At 30.6% G+C, this 8,327-nt stretch overlaps 1 pseudogene; it reads left to right on the forward strand.

The window, feature by feature from the left end:
• Positions 1-3,352: 3,352 nt before the first annotated feature.
• On the forward strand, positions 3,353-7,773 carry LOC146882427 (uncharacterized; annotated as a pseudogene).
• Positions 7,774-8,327: the final 554 nt, after the last annotated feature.

Below are 8,327 nucleotides of genomic sequence, written 5' to 3' on the forward strand. Positions count from 1 at the left end.
TGATAGTAGTGATAAATGCAGTATGGATTTGGTATATGAGAGTTCTAGTGTTATGGTAAGTATAGTAGGTTGCATTTCCAATCCAATGTTAATTGTTTCATTTCGAATGTTATACAAATTTATTTGTGATTTTGTTTCTTTTGTAGATTTCAGAATTATGTAGGAAAGTTATTTGTAATTTGGCAGTAGACACTAATACTGATATAGTAATATATTCCTATTCAAATTCCTTTATGCTTACAGTACGTTATAATGTATTTCAAATGATAATTTTTTTTATTTTTGTAGAAGAGTTTGAGTGCAAGTGCTGATAATGATTCCGATTATGTTGTAATTGGAACTCCAACAAAGAGGTTATTGCCATATAGTGAAAATTGCAATGAATCTTCTCAGAACATGGATTCTGCTCAACTATCTAGCACTAAGATGAAGAAGATTATAAAGAAGGAGAAAACTTAATTTGATTTATATGTTTTGATGTATATAATTTTGTGTGCTTTAAAACAGTTATGGTTAACCACTTTTTTTGGTATATATATATATATATATATATATATATATATATATATACTGTAAATTAGGTAAACTTACATTGTGGTTGACTCTGTTATGTTATGTTATGTTATGATGTTGGACGCATTCGCGAAAAATTGTATTAATACCTCTGCCAATAGTATAAATTAGATGCTTGATAACATGTTAAATAGTAACAAATATTAAAGAGATATACATGATTGATATTAAAAGAAATTACATTTAAGTAGAAGTGTACAAATAAGAAAGCTATATATAGTCTTTCAAAAAGCAATGTAATAAAATCTACTTAAACGATTACCAAGGTTAATATATAAACATTCTTAATGGAGATTAAGTGATTAAAACATGAATAATGCTTGAACGGTTTTTGTCTACCCCAAACATCACTTTGTTTCCAGCTTCCAGTCCATTATCAACACAAAACTCCTTCCACCCACGACTTAAATAGCATTCCATACGCGATCTTTGACTCCATCTTATTGTACACAACCATAAACCATCGTTTTCATTGCTGAGATTATACATTTTGCGATTCTTTACCAAGGATACTGTAGCAAAGTGGGCATCCAAGTACTGTAAATCACATTCTGAATTTGTCAACTAATGTATAACTTCATCTAACAAAATAAATAAAAAAAGGATTATACTTACCAGTGATGAATTTTGAATATCGTTTTCAGTTAAGGTTTTCTCTGTTGAAAAGTAAAATGAATTTTCATCATTGCTTTCCAATGTTGTACTAAAGTTATCACTTGAGCGTTTCATGTAAGTTATTTCATCATCACCCAAGTCAAAAATTCTTACTAGGAATTTGTAATCTCCCATGTAAGTAAGTCTCATTACATGATCCTGCTTGATTTCATAGTACTTAATAAACTCTGGAATTCCACATCTAATATAACGCATATGCAAGTATCCTCTGACAATGGTTATTTCATGGATGTTTCCTACTGGATCAATCATCTCAAAGTTATCAGACATAAATGTTGGTCCCCAAAAGCGTGAAAATGCATCAGCAAGCATTATAAACTCATGTAGCATAAATCACACCTCTTTATCCTTAATATAAAATAAATTTTACCAGTTACATGAGTATAATATTGTAAACGATAATGTTACCTGTTGTGCTGGTAATTTGATATTGAAACAATTGAAGAATCGGGGCAATGGAATATGTAGTGGAACATCAGTTGGATTTTTTGGAGTATGGTATTGTATTTTAGTCATATCTGTATTGAAAATCCTTAAGTCAAACACCCTGTTTCCTAAATATTTGACTGCTACATAATAGTTCTCTGTGAACTTGTAAAAACTTGCTATTTCATAACTTCCACAAAGAAGTTTTCAGGCACTCAACCTTGACCTATGTGGACAACTAACTTATTTCTTCTTGGGTCCAGTAATTTCTTTGGACAACTAACCTTGACTAAGTAGTTTAGATTATGTCAAACTTCTTTGGTCTAGTAAACAAAGAAATCTTTGTCAAATTGAATGTATTCCTGCAATATGTATGAATTAAACGAATGAAATGTTGAAATCAAAGTATAAATGTCTAATGCAATGTTTATAGATATTAAAATAACAGAAAAATAGATCTTGGCAAATGGGTTCCATTATCTTCATTGTTCTATACAAAATGCAGATTATAATGCAGTTTCAGAAAAAAATCAATAGATATATATACTTTTTGGATTGCTTTTATAATATATGTGGTTGAAAACAGATGATATATAGTAGATGGCAAAGACACCAAAACTTTACCTTGGTAGGATTAAGGATTGAAACCCAGAATGGATGGTAGTACATCATAACCTTCCGGGAAGATGAAGCCATTGGAATAAAGTTTGAAATGCAGTGCAAAATGATTGGATAATGGAATGGTAAAAGAGTCAAAGGACATGACATATATATTAAAATTTTAAATAAAATTACCATTTCAAATGACAGTTGATAATGAAATGTCAATGTAATTAATACTCTAACCTTTAAAGTATTTAGGTTAACTTTAAAAAAAAAAATCTGAGCACTCATTGCATATAGTAATTTCATTAAATTGACACGACAATATTTGAAATGGATTTTGTAAAAAATTAACATATTTTTTTCATTTGGCAGCCATTTTAATTGAGTATTACCATTAACAACAACATAGAACATGAATAATTATCTAGTTTACAATGAAGGGATGATAATTTTCAGAAGCAATAAAAAGAATACAACAACTGCAATGTGTATGATAATAGAAAAGTATTAATAGACAGCTAAGAGGTTTGGTTTTTTTTTTGTTAAAAAATTTAATTGTACATTTTACAATATGCATTCATTTTTCTTTAATTTGAACAAATTTTTTTAAAATTTATTCTCAGGTGATTATGTTGGATATTGATAAACACAGGAATGGATGTTGATAAAATAAGATCCAACATTTCTTGCGCCCAAGCAAGATTGAAGAGAAAAATGATATTGAAAGAAAATAGGATGAATAAGAAATGTGGTAAAGAATTTGGTGCATTTTCTAAAAGCCAACACACAAGAAGATTGTGTACTCCACTATTTGATGTTACATATAAATTTTTTGAGGATGAAAGACTTAACAATTATAGAATAGTGCAATGCCATAAAGATAAACATACAGTTCTAGATAGCAGTGCTTCACATCGACACAATCTATTACATAGGTTTTAGATGGTTTCTTCAGAGCAGGAAAAAGAAAATCAATGCTCATTGAATAAGAGCAGTACTTGTGAACAATTTTTTTTAATTGCATATGAATTTCTTATGGGTCAAAAAATAAGTCAAGTCAGTAGTTACGCAGATGTTGCAGGCAATACAAAAGGTATTTATTAATTTATTCACTAGCAGATATTTATATTCGTAAATTCTTAATCTTTTATATTATGACAGTTCAAGACAACGTTCAAAATGTACAAGGTCAACAAGATCGAAAGAAAAAAACATGTACAACTTCAGACAATGATCCTTCCATACAATTAGATGAAAGATAAGATATCTACTAATTACATCGTTTATTTCATGATATTATTCCTTTTTAAATATGTTTACTAAATAAACAATACAAATTCACTACTTATACAGATATAGGTGACCCAATATACATGTGCTCGTATTGTAAAGCATACATGTGGTATGAAGAAAGGATAGACAAGCATAAACATTCTACAATTCCAAAGTTTTAGTTGTATTGTGGGAATGGAAAAATGCAGTTACCTCTATTGAAGGATGCTTCTAGTGTTTTGAAGCAATTATTGTTTGACTCCAATAGCAGAGAAGGAAAAAATTTCCAACAACATATTAGAACATATAATATGATGTTTGCTTTTACATCACCTGGTGCCAAAGTTGATAATAGCTACAACAATGGTCATGGTCCACCCAACCTAAGAATCCAAGGCCAAGTTTGCCATAGAATAGGTAGTTTGCTCCCTTCTACAGGGCAAATGCCTAAGTTCGCCCAACTATATATTTATTATACTGAAAATGAAACACACAACAGAATCCAATCATTAAGGTATGTTTAAATAAGTTGTTTTTATATTAGATTGTGATATTTGTATGCTATATTAATTCATATTCTATCAATTTTCAACAATGACAACAAAATTGATGTAGATATTGTAAACAAGTTGACAAAAATGTTAGATGAATACAATGTTCATGCAAAATCATTTCGAGTTGCTAGAGATCGTTACAGAGAACAACCTTTCTGTGACCTTAAATTTAGGCTTATTACTGATAAGACTAAGGATGGAAGGCTATACAATATACCTAACATTTCTGAAGTAGCAGCATTAATAGTTGGTAATGTTGATAGTGCTTCTCCAAGAGATATCATAATGGAAAATAGAAGTGGAAAATTGGAAACAATTAATGAACTGCACACGAGCTACCTAGGATTCCAATATCCGCTACTATTCCCATACGAGGAAGATGGTTATAGGCATGATGTTAATCATCGACTGACAAGTACTTCAAAGAACATGAAGAGAAATTGCCTAACAGACCTTACGAAGAATCATTTGTTGGGCAGGGTCATTGCATGTAAATCTTTTTATTCCTATTATTTCATTACGTAATAAATATTTCTTTGTGTTGTCATACTAATTGAATCATTGTACAATGCAGACATGTATACTATTGAATTCCAAAAGTGTGGTCTACGTCATGCTCATCTACTACTGTTTTTGCACCAGAATGACAAATATCCAACCGCAAATGACATTGATAGAGTAATATCGGCTGAAATACCATGCCCAATAGAAAATCCAAAACTACATCAGTGAAGGAACATATGATTCATGGTTCTTGTGGAGTAGTAAATAAATCTCTTCCTTGCATGAAGAATGGTAAATGCTCACGGTTTTTTCCTAAAAAATTTCATAGTACTACAACTATTTCAGAAGATGGATTTCCATAATATCGTAGAAGAGAATGAAGTCTGTGTTGTGAAGAATCATGTTTCTTTAGACAATCGATTTGTGGTTCCATATAATCATAAATTGTTACTTAAATATCAAGGTCATATAAATGTTGAATGGTGCAACAGAAGTACTTCAATCAAGTACTTATTCAAATACATCAACAAGGGTTATGACATAATTACATCTGCTATAGTTAATAATACCAATGAATGTTCTGTTTTAGAGCAGCCAACATATGAAATTAAACAATATCTTGATTGTAGATATATATATATATATATATATACATATATATATATATATATATACATATATATATATATATATATACATATATATATATATATATATATATATATATATATATATCACCTTCTGAGGCCTGTTGGAGAATCTTTTCATTTCCGATTCATGACAGAATCAATGTTCACGAGTTGGATGGAATGGAACAAAAAGTATGAAGATGCTAGAACTTTGACATACCCAGAGATTGTGTCAAAGTTTGTCTATGTCAAGAAAGATAGATGTTGGAAACCCAAGAAAATAGGAAATAAAATTGGAAGACTTATTTGGGTACCACCATCAACAGGTGAATTATACTATCTAAGGAGGATGCTAATTGTTGTCAAAGGTCCTTTATGTTATGAACATATCAAGACGATAGACAAAATATTATATTCTACCTTTAGAGAAGCATATGAATCTTTGGGATTTTTAGCAGATGATAAGGAATAAGTAGAAGCTATCAAAGAAGCAAAAGATTGGGGCAGTGGAAATTATCAAAGGAATCTTTTTGTCACAATGCTATTGTCTAATAGTGTTAACAAACCACATGATCTATGGGGAAAAACTTGGAATTGGTTATCTGATGACGTATTATATAGGGAAAGAATAAAAGCTGGCAATCCAAGTATGTTTCATTGTTATTTCTAAACTTCAACAATGAAGTTATTGCATTAAGCAAATGTATACTTAAATCAATTTATCTAAATGCAGAATTGCAATTATCACCTCATATATTGAGAAACCTAACGTTATTCCATATAGAAGAGTTGCTACAAACTAATAGAAGAAGCCTAAAACAATTCCCAACAATGCCATATCCAGATGGTTATGTTATAGCTCAATATGGGAACAAATTGGTGTACTCTGAACTTGACTACAATCCCATCAGTGAAGAAAATGTATTTCAGAAAAATTATAATTCCATGACAGGTAAAAAGTAGTTAGCTAAATTTGTTATAAAAGTTTCAAATACATGTATAGATTCTTTATTTGAGTACATAAAATCGGAAAAAACATTTGTAGGTGAACAAAAGGAGATATTTGACAAAGTGAATCAAGTTGTTATTAAGAACGTCGGAGGAATGTTCTTTTTATATGGCTATGGCGGAACAAGAAAAACTTTCATGTGGAGAACTCTATCTTCAACATTGCGATCTAAGGGAAAAATTGTTCTAACTGTTGCATCAAGTGGTATAGAATCTCTATTGTTGTCAAGAGGAAGAACAACACATTCAAAGTTCAGAATACCAATTCCAACCATGGAAAACCCAATTTGTAACATGGAACAGGGTTTTGAAGCTGTAGAGCTATTAAAATTAGCTGACCTTATCATTTGGGATTAAGCATCAATGGCACACAATATATGTTTCGAGACTCTTGACAGAATGCTAAATGACATAATGAAAGAGCAAATGAAATCGAATTTAGTCTTTAGAGGTGATTTTAGACAAATATTACCTGTAATTCCTAGAGGTAGTCGATCAGACATTGTACAACAACATACCTATGGCAGCACTATCAAGTATTGACATTGACCAAGAACATGAGACTATTACAAACAGTTTTACAAACCAGTACAACATCGGAAATTCAAGAGTTCTCTGATTGGATTGTGAAACTTGGTGATGGTATGTTGTGTGAACCAAATGATCGTGTAGTAGATATTGAAATACCACCAGAATTTTTGATTTCTGATTTTAACGATCCAATCGAAGCAATTGTATTAAGCACATATACTAATCTATCGGAAAACTACAGAAATGATAATTTCCTGCAGAGCAAAGCTATATTGGCTAGTAAAATCGAGACAATGGAAGAAATTAACCAATACATATTATCTTTAATTCCTGGTAAATATTTATTTATCCAGTCACATATGTTACATATGGAATATGTATTATATGTCCAATAACTAATATAATGACGCTTTGCAGGACAAGAACAAGAGTACCTAAGTGCAGGTACAATTAATAAATCTGATAATTCAATAAATTATGACTATGATGTTATTACTCCAGAATTCCTCAATTCATTGACTACATCAGGATTACCAAGTCAGAAAATAACTCTGAAAATCAGAGCTCCTATAATGTTGCTAAGAAACTTGGATCAAGCGGAGGGACTGTGCAACAGAAGCATATTAATTATTACAAGGTTGCAAAAACATGTAATAGCAGCAAGGATTATAAGTGGAAACAAAAAGGGTAATGAAGTTTATATTCCACGTATGTCTATGTCTCCATCTCAATCTTCGTGGCCATTCAAACTAATCAGAAGGCAATTTTCAATTATGTTATCTTATGCAATGACTATAAACAAATCATAGGGGCAATCTTTGTGCTCGATTGGATTATATTTGTCAAAACCAGTGTTTAGCCATGGTCAATTGTATGTTGTAGTTTCTAGGATTCAGAGCAAATTAGGATTAAAGATCTTAATCCATGATTCCGAGCAAAAACCATTGTCTTCTACGACAAATTTTGTGTTTAAAGAAGGTTTCCAACATGTATAAGACATATTTACTATATTAACTTACATTTTGAGAACTCTATCCGTTATATGCTCTGTGTCCAGAGACAACATATACAAATCTATGTGAAATGCCATCTATATTATGAAATCAGTTTGAAATTTGGACAAATACACATACAAAGAATAGAAAAGAAAGATGATACATGATAAAGGGCATAAGTATACATGTATGATTTGTTGCATGACTTCATTCTCTCAGACATGGATGCCATAGTTAGTCCAAGTAAAAGTTGCGTTGTCATTTAAAACAAGACCAACCATCGTGCACACGTACACAATTACAATAAAGAATGCATTTATGTATTGAACTCTTTTTTCATTTTACACCACCGCCAACTCAATTGATAAATTAATTTGACGAAGACAATCATAAATTGAATTTACAGCTACCAACAACCACAAACCCAATTATGATAAATGTTTACAACATTCAGTATAAAATTATTGAAATCAAGTGAATGGATAACAAACCTTTATGCACTTTCTAACATTATATTAATATAGAAACGACGTATTTGTTTTCGAAGATATTAT

This window comes from Vigna unguiculata, chromosome 10 (assembly GCF_037176805.1).
Source record: "Vigna unguiculata cultivar grain cowpea cultivar isolate G323 ecotype 2 chromosome 10, ASM3717680v1, whole genome shotgun sequence".
Taxonomy (NCBI): domain Eukaryota; kingdom Viridiplantae; phylum Streptophyta; class Magnoliopsida; order Fabales; family Fabaceae; genus Vigna; species Vigna unguiculata.